Consider the following 20,651-nt stretch of genomic DNA (forward strand, 5'->3'; position numbering starts at 1 on the left):
GTTTCCAACCCGTTTCCCTGGGGCCATGTTTTTGAAAGCTCCACTGGCCAGTGTGTAGAATCAATCACGCCCTCTCGAAATGAACGAACACTCCGGGCCCTACACATCAGAGGGCCCCAGAGAGTCCAACCTGTCCCCTGCGCTCCCTGCACGGCCACCTCCGGGCCCCCCAGCCACCTTACGCTGTCCACGTGTCCCTGGACAAGAAGATCCTAGAGGAAATTCAAGGAAAGGGGAGATATTCACAAGCCTTTATGGGGCACCTGCCCCATGGCAGGCACTCGCGAGGTGAGGGTGTGAGCAGGCGAAACAAAACCCAGCTCGGGTCCTCAATGAGATGATTACGGTTTATGCGGCGCCTGCTGCTTCGGCCACTGCTGGGTGCCAGGCATGTGCCACCCCATCCGGGGGCCCCGTTGGATAAGGAGGAAGTCAAGACTGGGTAAAGCCAAGTCACGGTAGAGCCAGAATCTGACCTCAGCCACATTGCCCAAAGCCCATCGGCGCTCTTTCTGCCACCTCACTGACCCTTCCCCCATCACCAGAAGCCCAGGGCAGCATCAGCAGGCCTCACACAGCCATGGGCCTCGGCGCACTTTCACCCCCTCTGCACACAGATCACATGCGGCCCACCTCCTGACCGTCGAGGGGCTTCACCTGTCCGCTTCCCTTACTTTCCACTGCCAAAGGCCTAGTTAGACCAGGCCACCACGGTCATGGTCGTAGGAGGCCACCGTGGCCTCTCAACGAGTCTCCCAGCTTCTGTCCTCACCCACGATGGTCCAATAGCCACACCACAGCGGGTGCCATCTTTGTAAAACACAAGCCATACATCGCCTCTCCCCCTTAAAATGCTCTTGAAGTCTTCCCCTCGCCCTGGAGACAAAATCCTCCACCTACGAGGATCTGCATGATCCGGCCCCACCTTGCCCCGGACCCCGGATCGTGCGCTGGCGCATCGTCTGCCTTCCCTCCGTTTTTCCAACACGTGTGCCTCTTCCCAGCCTCGGAGCCCTCGCACATGCAGTTCCCAGGCCTGGCATGCTGTTCCCCTCCGCGAACGTGCCTCTTCATCTTGTTTAGGCAAGACCGCTCTTTTCCTTAAAGCCCCGAGCACAAGTCCTAACTGTGTATTTTCCCATTTACTTATTAAATGTTGGTCTCCTCTCCTGAGCCACAAGCTCCCGGACATCCAAAACCGGAGCTCTTTTGTTCACATGCAGTTCACATGGCACACAGTTGGTGCCAAAAAACGTGCCGAGCGAGCGCGTGGAAGACCGTGGAAGACAGAACTGCCGATCACGATGGCGTGCGCTCCGTTGACCGGGATGAGATCGTCGTCGTTTGTCCCCATGTCCCAGGTGGCCACCACCAGCAGGGCGGACCTGACCATTTGGCTGGAATTTGAGTGAAACAAACTGGTACATCGCACCCTGGACTAATCCTCGGTAATAAGAAAGGAACCAACTGGGATGGATCTCAAGGGCGTGATGCCCGTCTCAGAAGGTTCCATAACGTACGGATCCATTTACGTAACATTCTCCATCTGAGCAAACGATGGAGCTTCAGAAAAGAATGGAAACCAAAAACAGAGACGAGAAGTCCCAGGCGTGAGGCACCGGGGGGTGAGGGGGGGAAGCAACCGTCAAGGGGAAGGAGGAGGGAGTTCCTAGAGGGGAACATTCCGGATCGTGATCACGGTGGCAGTCGCACGAACCTGCACACGGGATAAAGTGTCGTAGGACTCTACACAGAGCCACACAAAGAATGAAACCTGAGCGTGTGTGAACGCTGGTGAGATCTAAGCAAAGCCTAAAGTCCGATTCGCTGCATTGTGCCACACGATGTCCTGATCTTGACAATGTGCTGGAGTCACATATGTCGTCGCCGAGGCAGAAAGCTCACACAGGACCTCTTGGTTCTGTTCTTGCAACTTCTTGTGAGTCTATAATTGTTTCAAAATAAAGAGTAAAAAAAAAAAAAAAAAAAGATGAAATCCATGTGCCGCCCCGGGCGCAGACTCTCCGTATCCATCACCGTCCCTCCATCCTCGGGACACCAGGTGCCTTGTGAACCCACGCGCAACAATCTGGGGGCAAGGAATCTGTAACCGCACCATTCTGTCCCAAAGAGGACAATTCTGTCTGTCAGTCGGGCCCCAGGCCCCAGGCCGAGGAGCCGCTGGTTTCTGTTAAGGGTGGAAGCCTTGCCGGCCTGGGACCAGGAGACGGACGTGCCAGGAGGCCCTCGTGGCTCTGCGGCTCGGGGACGGGAGGACAGGCCTGCTTTGAGTGCGGTCCAGCTTCTGGCGGGAGAGAGCCAAAGAAGGAAAGAAATTCCCGTCTTGGGGCCACACAGGGGGCAGGAACTCTGTCTACACCCAAACAAGGCTGCGGGCACGGTGTCGTCTTCAGCCCTGGCCAGCCCTGAGCACGAACTGTCTACACAGGCAAAGGACCGGCAGAGCCCCGGGGTCTCCGGGGTGACCCAGGTAACTGAGTGGGCCTGGGCTGGGACAACGAGCGCCAGATGAGGAGTCACTGGGGTTCTAGTTGTGGCTCTGCCTTGACTCACCGGGTGAGACCCTTCCCCTCCCTGGGCCTCAAGGAGGGGTAGGGAGAGCTGATGATTTGATCACTTGTGGTTCCCACCCAGGGCCTCTACACCCCAAAAGAGGCCTTTAGGGAGATGGGGCCCACGTCTCCCTCTCGTCAAAGTTTCCTGACTTATGAGGTCATCATCGGAACGATACCTTTGTCTACACCAGGGTTTTTCACCCACTGTTCTATGCACACTTGGAGCCAGAGAATTCTTTGTTGTGGGGGCCGGAGTGAGCTTGTAGGCCAGGTAGCAGCACCCCTGGCCTCTACCCCACTACAAGCCAGCAGCAAAGCCCCCCACCAACCCCACGCACGCAGTGTAACCACCCCAAATGCCTCCGGACATCGCCTAATGCCCCCTGGCGGGGGTGGGGGGGTAAGATCGCCCCCCATGGAAAACCACTGCCCTAGACTCCCAACACTCAAATCAAGGAGGAGCAGGGAGTCCGGACCCTCACCTGACGGAGGGGGTCCTGGCACACCTTCTCCATCAGACTGTCTCCCGCCTCTGAGCTCTGGAGCGTGGTCCTTCCCTCCAGCACTGCGCTCCTCATTCAAAAGTTCTCTTTGGATTGAGCCGCGGGATCTATTGCTGTTTGGAACCACCCAGAACCCGGCTGGGCTTTCCCCTGTGGCATTTGAAAAGAACCATAATTTCCCTTCTCTCCTCCAGGGTCGCACCCTCGGAGGCCAGGTGCCTGCACATGGGAGGACAGAAAGGGAGGGGGGGGTGACCCCCATCGGGCTCTGAGAAGGGGTGCCCCCTTCCCTGTCCACAGCGGCCCCGGCCCCTGGCTCTTCCTCTTTCTGAGCACAAACCGTCCCCTGGCCCCGGAGCAGACATGACACGCGTGTGGTCGGGCTTCCCTTCAATGTCGGCTCTGTTCACGGCTGTCTGCCCGGGGACTCGACAGGGTCACACCAGACGGATGCACAATGGCTGATGGAAGACAGCCCCGCTGATAACGGAGGACGCTGCCGGAGGCTTCAAGACCCCAGTGAGCCGGAGCTGGCGAGGGCTGGGCAAGGAGATCAAACGTGTAGAAACCTCGAAGCTCAGGGCTTGGGACACGAGGGCAGGAGAAACGAGTAAATGCTCGAGTTGGCGGCAGACCTATCAGAGGCGACACGAGCCACCCTACGTGGGCGTGGTAATATATTTGTCAACTGCTATGCTAATAGAAATGAATATACTCATCAATATGTAAACACGGCTTGGAGAAATATTTGATTTATTCCAACGTGCACGTGTGTATGCAAACCACAGGGTATCACTTATCGTGGAAGCTGCTCGACCATCCATTCTAACAATTCCCCAGCAGGAGGTTGGCTTTTAACACCTGCTGGGCCGGCCTTTGACAGGGCCCTTACTAACTAAATGGCGTCCTTGTCTGAGCCTTGACTTGATAGGGGAACCCCGTCTTAGTCCGCTCCGGCTGCTAGGACGGGACGTCGCAGACCCGGGGCTCAAACAACAGATGTTAATTTCTCACAGTGCTGGAGGCTGGAAGCCCAAGATCAAGGTGCCAGCAGATGTGGTTCCCGGTGAAATCTCTTCCTGGCTTGTAAGTGGGCACTTTCTCACTGTGTGCTCACATGACCTCTTTGCATGTGAGTGGAGAGAGCCATACCCTCTCTCCCTCTTCTTATGAGGGCACTAATCCCATCCTGGGATCCCCCCCCGATGACCTCATCTAAACCCCTGACCCCTCAGATGAAGGCCCCCTCTCCTAACACATCATGTTGGGAGTTAGGGCTTCAACTTCTGGATTTGCGGGGGAGACACGAACACTGAGTCCATTACACCCCCTAAAGGTCTCCAGCAGCCTGCCCGTCGAGAGTCCTTAGGATGCTGGTGCCCAGCCCTGTGCCGCCCCCAGCAGGCGGATGTGACCTGGCTACACAGCCAACTGGACACCTGACCCCGTCTGACCTCGCCACGTCCCTGACCTCGTCCCCAGCGCTGTCATATAGATTCCGTGGAAAACTCCTTTGGGTTTTGACTCAGTTTCATGTCTCAGTTAGAACTTCCTTGTCCACCTGTCCTAAAACTCCCGGCTACCCATATGCCTCCTCTGCCCTGTTTTCTCCTGGCACTTGTACCTAGCTGGCAGTCCACACATCGTCAGTCAGTAAGGAGCCAAGGCCGGGACTCCCCTCTGGGGAGGTTAACTGGGCTCCATAAGGTGGCCTATGGCCCCCGTGAGGAGACTACTCACCGGGAACCCTCAGCTCCACCGTCACAAAAATATAGGATTAAAAAATTTTTTTTTTACTTATTTTAAGTCTGTTTATTTATTTTTGAGAGAGAGAGACACAGAGAGTGAGCGGGGGGGGGGGGCAGACAGAGGAGGGGGACAGAGAATCCCAAGCAGGCTCCACGCTGTGAGCACGGAGCCCGATGTGGGCCTCGAACCCACACGCCGTGAGATCGTGACCTGAGCCGAAACCAAGAGTCAGACGCTTAACCGTTTGGGCCGCCCGGGTGCCCCCAAAATATCACAGGATTTTTTCAAGGAAAGGGGTGGGGGCGGAGGAAAGGGACTTTCTTGAGTGCCCAGCGCCTTCTGTCCATTGTCTCATTTGTCCCCCACGAGGACCTGTGAGGCAGGCGCTCTCAGTCCCGTGTTCCAGAGGGTTTAAGTCTAGGTCATGGAATCTTTAAGCGCAGAGTCGGGACCGGCCCCAGGTCTGTCCTGCTCCAAAACTCGTGTCCCCTCTCTGCATAGCCTCCGGTTCTAGGGAGCAACGAAGACACAGACACCAAGCCCCCCGGGGGTGTGAACTTGATCCTCACCTGCGTCCAGCCCAGCGATCCCAACGGCCTGAATGTTGGAGCCTCCGGAGGGAGGCCGGCGGCAAGGACCCGACCCTCTGGAGCCGCGGCCCTTGTTCCACCGAAACGAACCGAGGACACATGCCCGGCCCAGCGTTCCTGCCCGTCAGAGCTGTCTGCTCCCATCAGGACAGGGCCTCTGACGTACAAAACCCAGGCCCTGCCTCGGGCTGGTCTCAGGTTTCCACGGCACAGTAAAGCGGCGTGTTTTTATTTCTCCATCTGTAAACATCTCTCCCTCTAACACGGTAACTGCTGTTTATACAGAGCTATAAAAACAGAGGTCAGAGCACAATAAGATTATAGTCTTACTTCAATACATCCAATCCATAATAAAATAAAATCTTACAAACGATCCAGAGGACCCGTTTAGGGGTTCTCGAAGAATTAATGTCTGTCGTATGTAAGGATTCTATTTGGGCATAATATTTTCCACAGCTGTCAGGGTCGATTTAAAAGGCAATATCCTTTCACTGCATTTGATTTAAACTCTGTTTATACCACGTGGGGGATTGTTAATTCTGCAACATCTGACTCAGGGGTGTTTGATTACGCCGAGGCCACCGCCAAGGGGATGACACATGATGTCGTGGGAGCCCAGGGAGCAGGGAGAGAACCCAGTGGTGGGAAACGAGGTGCTCTGCTCCCCAGGCAGAGCTGGTGGGCTGGTGGCGGGAGCTTCGGTCTGAGATGGCTTGCTCGTGGCCACGCAGCGAGAACGCGCAGAGGTGGACTGTATCGGGCGACCTGGCCCCTATCCGCCACCCCTGTTGCCCTACTCCGCTCCTTCCTGCTCTAGAACCCACCTCACCCCTCACAGCTCGCCGGTTTGAACCCCTGCCTGGGCCACGCCGGGTGCCCGGAAGTTTCCACGGGAGTTAATTTCCGATTGCCCAGTTCTACCGATGTCTGCTCCTGAGGAAGCGTATTTGGCCAAGGTTGTCCGTTGAAACAGAACAATAAAGAGATTCGTTAGAAGGGTTGGGCTCATGCGGTTATGGAGACGGGCAAGTCCAGGCTCTGTAGGGCGAGCGGGCTGGCAGGCCGGAGACCAGGGAGGAGGCCATGTTTCCATTCAAGTCCATCGGCTGGTGGAATTTCCTCTCGCTCAGGGGAGGTCACTCTTCTGTTCTCTCCAGGCCGTCTACTGCTTGGAAGAGGTCCATCCACTTAATGGAGGGTAATTTGCTTTACTCAAAGTCTACCGAGGTAAATGTTCATCTCATGCCAAAGACGGTGGTCACAGAAACACCCAGAATAACGTTTGACAGCGTGGCTGGACATCGTAGCCCAGCCAGGCTGAGACGTAAATTAACCATCAACAGAAGTCAGGACGTCCACACACCATGCCGCTCCTTGGAGCCTCAGACAGCACAGCGGCTCGAGCCCAGGGGCTGCCGTCAGCTCCGCCTTTTGCCAGCTGGGGACCTTGGACGAGTCACTTCCTGTGTCTTGGGTCACGCCCTCTGCTGCCCAGGGGAGTCAGAGTCCTGCCCCTTGCGGCTGGGGCGAGGGCCGAATGGGCCGGTGTCTGTACGAGCTCAGCAGCGCGGCTGGCCCGCGGGGAGGTCTGGGAAACGCTGTTCCGGGGCGGTGGCGACGGCACGGCTCCACTGGCCGGCCCCCCCTCCCCGCATCCCTGCCCTCTGCAGCTGTCACTCGCCTGCCCCCTCTTCAGAAGCAGTCCTATGCTCTCCACACCTTTCCATCTGCTCTGACCACTGGCTTCTGACTCAGCCAGGCCCTCTGGACCCTCCTTAGCCTCCATCCCTGGAGCCCACAGGGCTGATCTCTGTCCCCTAGCCCCACCCCCACGTATGTGTGCACATAGACACAGGTGCACACTCGCACGTGTCCAACACACACACACACCCCTCACGTATACACACATGCACACTCCAGGATTGGGCAGCTGTGCTGGTTTGGCAAAAGCAAGTGGTTTATAAAATCCCCTTTGTCTCCACGTTCAGACAGGGTTTACAGAGACGCCCTCCATGTCCGGCACTGTGCCTCCCTCTGGCCGCACGGAGACAACAGCGAGAGCGTGTGCTGGTGTTCTTCCGGCCACCGTGACCTTATGTGCCCGCTGAGGGGCGGATGGACGCCTGACACGGAAACGCGGCTGACAGCCGAGCACTTTCCTTCATCCCACAGTTACTGGGCCGCCACCGGTGTGCCGGGGGCTTGACCAGACCGCTCCGGAAGCTTCCATCTGAGGCTGTCCTTGTCCCAGCTGTGACAGACCCAACGGACTGTTGTCCCCTGCTCCCCCGGTCGCAGGGGGCTCCAGCCCTGCGCGAGGCTTGTGAGCCCTAGAATACTCGTCCACAGAGCCAGAGGCAGGGCAGCGGGACCCGAGCTCCACGCCATCCGTCACCAAGCACCCATGAGCGACAAATCCGTGCCAGGCCCAGGGACACTCCAAGGGATCGCCGCGGCCCAGTCCTCGAGGAGGAGGTCGGTAAACCCACACGGTGGATCTCATCCTGCCAGGGTCAGCGGCCGCAACGGCGCCGATGGCCAGAGTCACAAGAGCCCTCGTCCCTCCCACCGCCCCGGGGTGCCCCCGCCAGCCCGGGAGCGACGGCTGCCTCCGAGCGCGCCCAGCCCGGCCCTTTCCCTTCCTGCACCCGGAGCCTCACGCTTCCCCACCCGAGCACCAGGCCACGGGGTTGGCGGATGTCTGGAGCCGCATTTCAGGAAAAAGATGCCCCTGTGAGTTCCTGGGAGCTGGGGCTGAGGCAGGGCTGGAGGCAGGCCTCGCTCGGCCGCAGGCGGCCTCCGTGGGCCTGGGGGGGAAGGAGGGAGGAATCACCTGAATCGTTTACATTGTTTTTCACTCCCGTTTTTCCCACCGGTGATAGTTGAAAATGATGGTCCTGGGACTCCACGGTGCGTCCTCAGATCACGGCTCACAGGGATATGTTCTGTGACAGGGGCTGTGGCTCTGTGAGGGTCTGTGACACGTTCTGGCATGTCTTTGTGTATAAATGTGTGGGTGACATCTGTGTACAAGGTCCAGCCTCACGGAGGCGGGTAACAGGGACGGCCATGCAGGTCGGGAGGCCGGGGGGCCTGGAAGCAGGGGGTTTGGGGGACCAGGGGGCCTCAGCCCAGCCTCGTGGCCCATGGTGTTGGGGCAGCCGTGTCACTCACCTGCTCTGTGCTGGCACAGGACCAGATTCCAAGCCTCTCTGGCTCTGATGGTCCTACGTGCGTGGAATGTTCTTGGCTTTCTCTAGATTGGCAACAAGCTGTAGTTGTGCGACTTTCCATAGATAACTTCACCCTAGAAAACTGCGGGAAACCAGAGCGATAAAGAAGGTTGAGGGAGAGCCCAGGGGGTGCTCCAGACCTGAACGAGGGCCTCGGAGGTGCACCGCAGTGGGGCAAAAACCTGGACTCTGAAGTCAGACAGACCCGGATCCCTGGCTCTGCCCCTTGCAGGCTGTGTGACCTTAGAGAAGTCACTCAACCTCTCTGGACTTCATCTCCTTCATCTGCAAAAAGGAACTGGCCACAACGGCAATGACAATCACACGGGCCACACGGGGAGGGGCGAGGGTGAAAACATCACCGCGAACTTACTGGCAAACTGCCCCATGGTAGGTGCTTCCTGAATGTTTGTTGCTATGATTACTGGAATGCGCACCCGAGGTGCACATCGGCGGCCCCTTCCCTGGTGGCCGCTGGTCGCAGGGCTGAGCAGCACACGGCAGCGCTTTGCCTGTGAAAACATTTTGGTGCAATTTTCCGACCCGCAAAAATATTTTTACAATGAAAACGCACGTCTGGTGTGGAGCTGCTCAGTCTCACTGGCTTATTTAGCTTTTCAGGAAAATAAACAAAAGCGAATTTGCGGACACTGGGGGATGGCCTCCAATCAAACAATCGTGCCCTCCCCCCTACCCTCAGCGTGCCCCCCGCCGCCACCACCCTGCCCAGCAGACAGACCGGGTCAGCCAGTTTGTCACTTGCCTGGGAGGCCGATGATCCCAGGGCCTTGCAGTCTCGAGGTGCAGCCGGGTCCCCTGGGCGCCTGCCCGGTCCTCGTCGCTCAGAGGAGGTGACAGCCCACAGCAGGAAGGGGACCCGCCCAAGATCTCGCCGCAAGATGGTGTTTGCTCACTTGTCAGCTTGTTTAGACATCTGATATGACGTACTAAACACACAGCGATTCCTTAAGGAAGCCAGTCCGTCCCCGTTTTTTTCACAGGAGGAAGATGAGGTTTGCAGAGGTTGCTTGATATGTCCAAGATCATCAGGCACCAGGGCTCAAGATTCCTGAACTCCCAGAACGTCTCCGGCCACGGCTAGATGCACCTGCAGCCGGCTCACCCCGGGGGCCTCAGGAAGCCGCCCTGGCCGGTTCCTAGCCACCAGAGACGTGCGGCGAGGTCCGCTCGGGCTAGAGGCACCGGCAGAAACCAGTGTCCTCACGTTTTCCCAAAGGCCACTCTCCCGTGCCCGCAGCGTTTGAAGGCTTCACGCAGGCACAGCGGGACCCTGGCCTCCGGCAAGTGCACCCAGAGCTGCACCTGCAATCACCACTGGGACGAGTGTGGAGAAGGAAAGGCAGGGACACGTGGGCGCAAATGTCGGGGGGGGGGGGCGGCCTTATCTGGGGGGCAAGGAGGCCTCCCGGACGAGGCACCATCACCGGGGTGAGGTAGCCAATGAGCAGGAAAAAGCATCCCCACAAGGGGAGGGGCGGGGAGGGGCACAAACCGGGCGTTGACGAGCCAGAGGTGGCAAGAGCAGCAGGTGGGGGCAGAGCCACACGAGATGGGGCAGGGCTGACTCAGGCCACGCCTCCGGGCCTCGGAAGGGATTCGGGGCCTTCTGTGGACATGGGGCCAGTGGCGCGAGGGCTCTGAGGGTTAAGCAGGAGCCTGACTTGATGGGAATTAAGCGTATTTACCGTCATTCTGGCCGCCAGGTGAAGAGCGGCTTAGAAAAGGCAGGTCTGGGGGGCTGCCTGGATGGTTCAGTGGGTCAAGTGACCGACTTCGGCTCTGGTCATGATCTCACGGGTCATGAGTTCGAGCCCTGTGCTGACAGCTCAGAGCCTGGAGCCCGCTTCAGATCCTGTGTCTCCCACTCTCTCTGTTCCTCCCCCGGCTCTCTCTCTCTCTCTCTCTCTCTCAAAAATAAAGGTTAAATTTTTTTTTAAAAAAAGAAACAAAAGGGCAGGCCCAGAAAGCTTCAGGGACCCTCAGAGTTGTCCGGGAAGAAGCAGAAGAGACCGGCCATGGGGACGGAGTGACACCAGGCCTCCTGCCTTCCTGGGCTTGGTGACCAGGCAAAGGCAGAGGGTCACGAGAGGGAAGGATTCCACGTCTCGCCGGGTTTCTGCCTGGAGCACCTGGCTGGAAGCAGAGGAAGAAGACAAGTCTGGGGGCCCTTAAAGTCTGGAATGTCCTCTTTTCTTCTCGACACAAGACAGGCACCCGCAGGCCCCAGCAGGCCCCAGGTCTTAAGCGCTGTCCAGCTCCTGTGGAAAGCCCAGCTGAGCCCAGAGGCATGGGAAAAACAAGTTCAGCCACATTCACTTCCACAGCCCAGCACCTGGCCTCTGTGATGCAATGTGCCCCAGGCACCTTGGTCAAATGCAGGTTCTCAGTACGCAGGTCTGGGGAGGGTCCCAGGATCTGCAGTCTCACGGGGCCGCTGCTGTTGGTCCCCATACAACCAAGTAGCAAGGGGTTACGGAGACCCTGCCTGGACTTCCAGTCAGAGACTCGATGGCCCCGCGCCTAGGGGAGGGCCTCTGGCTCGTCCCACCCCCAAAGGCAGGATATCTGCCCCTCTCCCTTGCCATCTTCGGCCCTCCCGAGGAATCCTGTTGTCGCTTACATGCTCTCGGCCCACGGGTGGTATCTGCTATTTTCCTGCTCACCTGCTCCAGGACCCAGGCGTTTTGAGCACGGAGGCCGCCGATGCCTGCCTGGGCACCACAAGGTCACAGCCAGGCCCTGCTGCAGGGAAGCCGGGCTGGAGGGGAGCAAGGAGCGTCCGGGTGGGCACCGCCAAGCAGCACTTGTATATGTGGGTCTGGAGCCCAGAGCGCCGTGGGTGGGAGCGGGCAGTGAATGAGTCCCGGCAGAGGCCCTGGAGAAGGGGGGGCTCGTTAGCTTCCTAGGGAGGCAGCTTCACGCAACAGGAACGTATTCTGTCACAGTGCCGAGGGCCAGAAGTCCACAGTCAGGGAATCGGCGGGGCCGTGCTCTGATGGTTCTGGAAGGAACCCTTCCTTACCTCTTCCAGCTACCAGTGGCTCCCGGGATCATGGCAGTCCTTGGCTTGTGACGGCACGACCCCAACTCTGTCTCCATGGCTACAGGGGCTTCTCCTCTCTGTGTGTGTCTGTGTCTTCATAGGGCCTTCTTTTTATATATATATATATATATTTTTTTGTATGTATATTTTAATTATTTTAATTATATATTTTATATATTAAAATATATTTTAATATATTATGTATATATTTATTAATATATATTAATATATATTTATAAATATATTAATATATATTTATATAGTGGTTTATATAGTATAAATAAATTATATAGTAATTTATATAGTAATAAATAAATATATATTTATATAGTAAATATATATTAATATACATTTATTTATATTATTTATATGTATTTTTTATTTTAATTATATATATATATTTTAAATTATTTAATCTTTATTTATTTTTGAAAGAGAGAGTGCGAGCAGGGGAGAAACAGACAGAAAGGGAGACACAGAATCCAAAGCAGGCTCCAGGCCCTGAGCTGTCAGTGCCGAGCCCGATGCGGGCTCGAGCTCTCGAACCACGAGATCATGACCTGAGCCGAAGTCAGACGCTTAACCGACTGAGCCACCCAGGCGGCCCTCTTCATAGGGCCTTCTCATGAGGACACCAGTCATTACAGATCAGGTCCCATCCTGATGACCACACGTTAACGTGACTACATCTGCAAAGACCCTATCTTCACGTAAGGTCACATTCCCAGGTATCGGGTTTAGGGCTTCAGCATCTTTTGAGGGGACACAATTCAGTGCACAGCAGTGGGGGGCGGGGAGACCCGAGGGAGCCAGGAGCCTCCCAGTGCTGCCGGTGAGGCGGTCCCACCAGCCGACACACCCCCCACCAGCCCCTAACAGAGGAGTGACTAGCCGTGTGCCCTTTCCGCGGCCCCTCAGGGCCGCCCGGCAGTGAGGTCCTTGCCTGTAAACTGTGCTCCATTGGCTGTAAACTGTTTGTAAGGTTTTAAATAAACACCCACAGTCCTTCTGAAGTCTGGTGGCTTTTACCACTCAGCCTGGGCTTTGGCAGTTGTCAGCAAAACTCCACGGCCCCGGACTCTGGAAACTAACCAATGGGCAGAGCCACCCACAGAGGCCAGCGAGGAGGCTGCCGCCGCCCTGCGGGGACCCAACAGCCCAGGAGGCCGGGGAGGGGTGGGCTCTTCTCTGGCTCAGATGCCGTCTGGAGGGTAGGAACTTGGCACACTATTTCCCCCGTCGGCCTCGGTTTCCCCGGTTGTACAGGGAGGTCCGGACTCAGCCTCAAGCAGGGACACTTCAGCGGAAGGTCTTTACCCGCCGAGGCCGGCTGGGCCGGGGGAACAGGCCCCTTCCTTTACCGTAATGGAAGCCGGGGAGACCTCGGCTCCCCTACGGGAGAGGCAGATGGCCCATTTACCCCCGTAGCTTCTAGCCCGTATCACTCCGCAGCCCGGGCCACTAGCTGGTAGCCAGCGGGCAAAATCCAGCCCCCACATGGGGCTAACTGGGCGACCAGAGGGTGGATTTTAAACGTTTTTAAGTAGTGACCCATATTTTAAGGTGGGGAAATGTCCTGTAGAGATCTGGATCTGGAGCTTTCCTTGAAAACCCCCACCGGGCGGCACGGACCCAACACTGCCTTCTGGAAGGAAGCCCACAGCGTTCACTCAGCAAGCTGGGAGGACGGCAAGGTAGCTCTGGCGCCCAGTAGAGTTAGCCAGTGGGAAAATGAGAGAGCAATTCAAGAGGCAAAGAAAGCGTTTCGAAAAGAGCAGTGAGTGAGACATGAGGAACGTCCCGGGGTTTGCTGGGCTCACGGGGCCCCTCAGCAGCGGCCCGGCCGGCCCAGACCTCCTGGCTTCCAGTCAACCAGAGCTTTCCCCAGCGTCGAACTTCCGGACGGTTCCACCAAAGGGCACCCACACGACCGTGTGCCTAGAGGTGGGAGCGCGGGCTCCAGACGCTTCCAGAGCTGGAGTCTCCGCGCTGTGCTGGTGAGCCGTGAAGCCGGGGCGAGCCGGGTGACCGCCCTGCGGCTCAGCACCCTCATCTGGAAATGTGCCTCCTGCGAAGGAAACGGAAGATTCAGGGAGGACGATGCGTGGAAAACTATTAACCTGCTAATCGGAATCTATTTCTATTGTCGTTATGGTTGCTTCTCCTGCTGCTGCTGTGGTGGGGGTCTCGTGGCTTAGTTTCTTTCCCCCAGAAACAGACTCTGAGGCCAGGCGGGGGCGCAGGGGCAGGGGTTTGTCTGGGGGAGAGGAAGGATCCCAGGACACCGCGGCAGGGAGCGGGAAAACGAGACGAGGAAGGGAAGGTGGCCGGAAAGGTCTAGGTGGGCAAGCCTGTGACCGTGGTGGCCAACTGCCCCCCAAGTGCTGCTGGGGACTCTGGAGCCAATGTAGCCCATATGCCTCAGAGCTTACACACCTCAAGGCTTACACACTTCAGGGTTTACACACCTCAGAGCTTACACACCTCAGAGCTTACACACCTCAGAGCTTACACACCTCAGGGTTTACACACCTCAGGGTTTACACACCTCAGAGCTTACACACCTCAGGGTTTACACACTTCAGAGCGTACACACCTCAGGGTTTACACACCTCAGAGCTTACACATCTCAGGGTTTACACACCTCAGGGTTTACACACCTCAGGGTTTATACACTTCAGAGCGTACACACCTCAGGGTTTATACACCTCAGAGCTTACACACCTCAGGGTTTACACACCTCAGAGCGTACACACCTCAGGGTTTACACACCTCAGAGCTTACACATCTCAGGGTTTACACACCTCAGAGCTTACACACCTCAGGGTTTACACACCTCAGAGCTTACACACTTCAGGGTTTACACACCTCAGAGCTTACACACCTCAGAGCTTACACACCTCAGAGCTTACACACCTCAGGGTTTACACACCTCAGGGTTTACACACCTCAGAGCTTACACACCTCAGGGTTTACACACTTCAGAGCGTACACACCTCAGGGTTTACACACCTCAGAGCTTACACATCTCAGGGTTTACACATCTCAGGGTTTACACACCTCAGGGTTTATACACTTCAGAGCGTACACACCTCAGGGTTTATACACCTCAGAGCTTACACACCTCAGGGTTTACACACCTCAGAGCGTACACACCTCAGAGCTTACACATCTCAGGGTTTACACACCTCAGAGCTTACACACCTCAGGGTTTACACACTTCAGAGCGTACACACCTCAGGGTTTACACACCTCAGAGCTTACACACCTCAGTGTTTACACACCTCAGGGTTTATACACTTCAGAGCGTACACACCTCAGGGTTTATACACCTCAGAGCTTACACACCTCAGGGTTTACACACTTCAGAGCGTACACACCTCAGGGTTTACACACCTCAGAGCTTACACATCTCAGGGTTTACACACCTCAGGGTTTACACACCTCAGGGTTTACACACTTCAGAGCATACACATCTCAGAGCTTACACACCTCAGGTTTACACACTTCAGAGCGTACACATCTCAGAGCTTACAGACCTCAGGGTTTATATACCTGAGAGCTTACACACTTCAGGGTTTATACACCTCAGAGCTTACACACCTCAGGGTTTACACACTTCAGAACTTACACACTTCATGGTTTACACACCTCAGAGCTTACACATCTCAGAGCTTACATACCTCAGGGTTTACAAACCTCAGGGTTTATATACCTCAGAGCTTACACACCTCAGAGCTTACACACATCAGAGTTTCCATACATCAGGGCTTACACACCTCAGAGCTTACACACCTTAGAGTTTACAGACCTCAGTGTTTACACACCTCAGAGCTTACATACCTCAGGGTGTTTATACCTCAGAGCTTACACACCTCAGGGTTTACACAGTTCAGAGCTTACACATCTCAGAGCTTACACACCTCTGGGTTTACACACTTCAGGGCTTACAAACCTCAGGGTTTACACACCTCAGAGCTTACACACCTCAGGGTTTACACACCTCAGAGCTTACACACCTCAGGGTTTACACACTTCAGAGCGTACACACCTCAGGGTTTACACACCTCAGAGCTTACACACCTCAGGGTTTACACACCTCAGGGCTCACACACCTCAGGGTTTACACACCTCAGGGTTTACACACCTCAGAGCTTACACACCTCAGGGTTTATACACCTCAGGGTTTACACACCTCAGGGTTTACACACCTCAGGGTTTACACACCTCAGAGCTTACACACCTCAGGGTTTACACACCTCAGGGTTTATATACCTCAGAGCTTACACACCTCAGGGTTTACACACCTCAGAGCTTACACATCTCAGGGTTTACACACCTCAGGGTTTATACACCTCAGAGCGTACACACCTCAGGGTTAACACACTTCAGAGCATACACATCTCAGAGCTTACACACCTCAGAGCTTACACATCTCAGAGCTTACACACCTCAGAGCTTACACACATCAGAGTTTCCATACATCAGGGTTTACACACCTCAGAGCTTACACACCTTAGAGTTTACAGACCTCAGTGTTTACACACCTCAGAGCTTACACACCTCAGAGCTTACATACTTCAGGGTGTTTATACCTCAGAGCTTACACACCTCAGGGTTTACACAGTTCAGAGCTTACACATCTCAGAGCTTACACACCTCTGGGTTTACACACTTCAGGGCTTACAAACCTCAGGGTTTACACACTTCAGAGCTTACACACCTCAGGGTTTACACACTTCAGAGGTTAAACATCTCAGAGGTTATACATCAGGGTTTATATACCTCAGAGCTTACACACCTCAGAGCCCATGCATTCTCAGAGCTTTTACACCTCAGAGTCGACACACCTCAAGAGTCCATACACCTCAGAGCTTTCACACCTTAGAGCCCATGCATTCTCAGAGCTTACACACCTCAGAGACCACACACCACATAGCTTCACACCTCAGAGCTTCCACACTTCAGAGCCCATGAATTCTCAAGTTCACACACCTCCGAGCTATCCATCCGCCCTACTTCCTACCCCTGTGAACACGGGAGCTGCAGCCTTGATACACCAACACCACCTTTAGCCACTCAATGACTGAGGGCTGCCACCAGGGGGTGTTCGTCTCCCAGCCCTCTGACCTGCACCGGGGAGGAGAAGTGAGCTTCCACGGCATTGGGGAGACAAGTGGTAAGACGTGAAGTTCTCTAGGTGAGGAGATGTGGGCAGGCCACCATCGTGTCTGCCAGAGCTCCTGTTTCTCTTTTCCATGGATGCAAAATCTGTATTCGATTCCATGATATGTTCATGGTTGTTTTAATATAAAAACATATTGGTGGGGTGCCCGGGTGGTGGCTCAGTCGGTTAAGCGTCCGACTTCGGCTCAGGTCGTGATCTCGCCATTTGTGGGTTCGAGTCCCACATCGGACTCTGTGCTGACAGCTTGGAGCCTGGAGCCTGCTTTGGATTCTGTGTCTCCCGTTCTCTGCCCCTCCCCTGCTCGTGCTCTGTCTCTGTCCCTGTCTCTCTCTCAAAATAAACAAATATTAAAAAAAGATAGATGGATAGACACTGGGCCTCAAGAATTGAGTAAAAGCGAAATTATAAGAAAGTGCCTCATACTTACCCTGCAATTCTTTGTACTCCCTAGCACACTGCTACACACACACACACACACACACACACACACACACACGTCCATGACCCTGTTTGTGAAACTGAACCCGCCTTACTTCCTTCAAACCTCACAACGATCTTGTGCATTAAGCACGTGTTATCTATCCCCCTTTCACAGATGGGTATATTAAGGCCTACGGTGCCGAGTGGCCTGTTTAGACCTAGGGTGGTAAGCAGGTGAAAAACATTGGAAGGCGGCCCTTCAGCAGCGAGACCCCGGGAGCTATGGAGGCTATGGAGGGGCTCCCCTATTACCCTATGCAGGGAAATAGTCGTTAGGACCAGAGGTCTCCCAGAAGTGAGGCGGTGGTAGAATCAACCTGGCACCTCAGAAACGTCATTGCGGTGACCGCGCAGAGAAGGGGTCAGAAAAGGCTGGAGTGGGGGCCGGAGAGCAGTGGGGAGGCTGCCGAGATGTGTCCTGCCTGGCCTGAGAAGGACAACCCAAACCAGAAGCTCTAACAGAAGAAGACTTGGCAGGAAGAGGGCTCACCGGGAGGCAAATGGGGAGATGGCAAAGGCAGGGGACCAACGTGGTTCCCACGTTTCTGATCTGGGCAACTGGGTGGAAGCTAAAGGAAGCCCTTTACTAAGACAGGAAGCACCGGGGGAGCAGCGGCTTCGGAGAGGCTGGGAAGGGGATCGGTTCTCAAGGAGCTGATGGGAAGGGCCATCCAAGGGGAAGTCAGGGGATGGACAGATAGACGAGACCAGAAGGGAGCATGACTGGTCTCGACTGAAGATGACGTTCCGGGGAGCCATCCTCACAGTGGGTAATCAAGGCCATGGGAGTAGAAGAGGTCATGAGGGGAGGGAAGAAGGGAGAGCAGCACCGAGGGAAGAGCTCAAGGAACACCCACATCCAAGGTCAGGCAGAGAAAGAGCCAGTGCCGGAGACTAAGCTGTGGTCACAGAGGTCAAGGGAGAACCCGGAGAAAGGAAGACGTGGCGGCCAAGGGCAGAATGTTAGGATCCAGCAGCCTCTCTGGGGCTGGCACACAGCGGTTGCTCTAAGAAGGCTTTGTTGAGTGAAGGAGTGTATGAATGAATTGCATTTCCTTAGTGCTTTGTAGCTTGCAAACTTCGACCACGGCTACGGACCCATGTGACCCTTATAAGAGGTGAGCAAGACTGACCCCACGCTACAGGGCGAAAGCCTGAGCTTTCAAAAACTTCCACAGTTGGTGGAGAACCTGTAGGTTCTTCACAGGGTAATTTCTCTTCCCTGGCTCCCCGTGGCTCTGTCTGGCCCTGAGGGCAACTAATTGGTGCCCTGGGGTTAAGCGCTTTCCCAGAGCCCCCGCCGTGCCCCTCCCGCTGCCTCTCACACCCCTAAACACCAGGCGGGTTGCCTACACCAAGCAGGGATATTTGGTGTGTGAGAGTTGATTGGTTTTTGACAAAAACAGCTTGGCCTCTTTTTAGCACCTACTCATCCCCCAGGGGTTGGAAACCTGATATTTTAATGATTTGCTCCAGACCCTTTGCGGGCGGGGTGGAGATTTTGTGGGGCCAAAATCGGTGGAGGCAGGCCTGGTAGATGTAATTAGCAGGTGAGGCTCGCTGGCTGGGAAATCAGGTACGGTCAGCCCTCTGTGCTGGTCACTCACTTCCATTCCAGCCGGAGAGATTCTTAGTTCCCCAGAGGTGGAGGAGCGGGCTTCCCAGGCTAAGGATGAGAGAGACTTCGGGAGAGGTTGCTCTCTCATCTCGTGGCCGCACAAACGATTTCCCTCCGCTCCTGTTTGTTTGGTCCCAATTGGTGTGTTTTCCTCCGGTCCCTTTTCTTTCTCTCCTAAAAGATTTTCCTACATCCTTCTGATCCTCCCTTTGGATTACAGAACCTCACAGGAGGAAGGAGGCTGACGTTCCACCTCTTCATGTTATAAATGGAGAAACTGAGATGCTGTGAAGATAAACGTCTTACCCAAAGTTACCCAGTGAGTTATTGCCATCATTATCATCTTCACCATTGTCATTGCCATCACCACCACCATCATCACCACCACCATCACCACCATCACCATCATCATCACCATCATCTTCATCACCACCATCACCATTATCACCACCATCATCACCATCATCACCACCATCATCACCATCATCACCATCATCACCACCATCACCATCATCACCATCATCACCATCATCATCACCACTGTCACCATCATCACCACCACCATCATCACCATTATCATCACCATCATCACCACCATCACCACCATCACCATCATCATTACCATCACCATCATCACCACCACCACCATCATCACCATCATCACCACCATCATCACCACCATCACCATCATCACCATCACTGTCATCATCACCACCATCACCATCATCATCATCACCATCATCATCACCATCATCTTCATCACCATCATCTTCATCACCATCACCATCATCACCATCATCATCACCACCACCATCACCATCATCACCATCATCACCACCACCATCACCATCACCATCATCACCATCACCATCATCACCATCATCACCATCATCACCACCACCATCACCATCATCATCACCACCATCATCATCATCACCATCACCATCATCATCACTACCATTACCATCATCGCCATCATCATCATCACCGTCATCATCACTACAATCACCGGCATCATTATCACCACCACCACCACCACTACCACCACCATCACCGCCATCAACATAATCACCATCATTACCACTACCACCACGATGACCACAACCACCATCATCCCCATCATTTATTTGTTTGTCACCCCAAAAAGAATTCAAGGCACCTTAGCCACCACAAGATCATGAGTCTTCAGACTCCTTCCTGAGGGATATTCCTAACCCCCATCGTGTCCTCTGTCTCTTGCTAAGGTTTCCTACTTTCACACCATGTCTTCCTCCCCATCATCCCTTCGCCAGACTGGGAGCCGGCTCTCGTCACCTGTGATTTCTCACAGACACACTCCTGTTCAAAATCCCATCCGTCTCTATTGTCCCTGCTGCTTCGGGAAGGACTGAAACAGAAGGAGCCTGGAAAAGAAACATCTACCACACGTAAGATGTGAGGGTGGGGGAACAGATGAAGAAAGTAGCAGGTGCTCTCAAGTGAAAGGGGTCCCGGGCCGACCGCTGCCTCAGCTCCACAGCCGGGGAGGTGAGAACACAGATGAGCCACATCTATTCTCTGCACCTCTCGGTCTCCTGGTTTAGAAAATGGTCTGAGGGAGGGAAGGATTCTGCTGGAAGATCTGAACGCCCCAGACGGCCATCACACTGC

General features: G+C 55.0%; 1 long non-coding RNA gene across 1 annotated transcript; it reads right to left on the reverse strand.

Moving 5' to 3' along the window:
* Positions 1 to 1,696: 1,696 nt before the first annotated feature.
* LOC113601435 (uncharacterized) lies at positions 1,697 to 10,874 on the reverse strand. Its single transcript, XR_008299636.1, has 3 exons — positions 9,391 to 10,874; positions 8,593 to 9,163; positions 1,697 to 8,225 (listed from the first exon to the last, which is right to left on the reverse strand). It is a non-coding gene; the product is annotated as an uncharacterized LOC113601435 (long non-coding RNA).
* Between the last annotated feature and the right edge of the window lie 9,777 nt (positions 10,875 to 20,651).

Source organism: Acinonyx jubatus, chromosome B3 (genome assembly GCF_027475565.1).
Source record: "Acinonyx jubatus isolate Ajub_Pintada_27869175 chromosome B3, VMU_Ajub_asm_v1.0, whole genome shotgun sequence".
NCBI lineage: Eukaryota > Metazoa > Chordata > Mammalia > Carnivora > Felidae > Acinonyx > Acinonyx jubatus.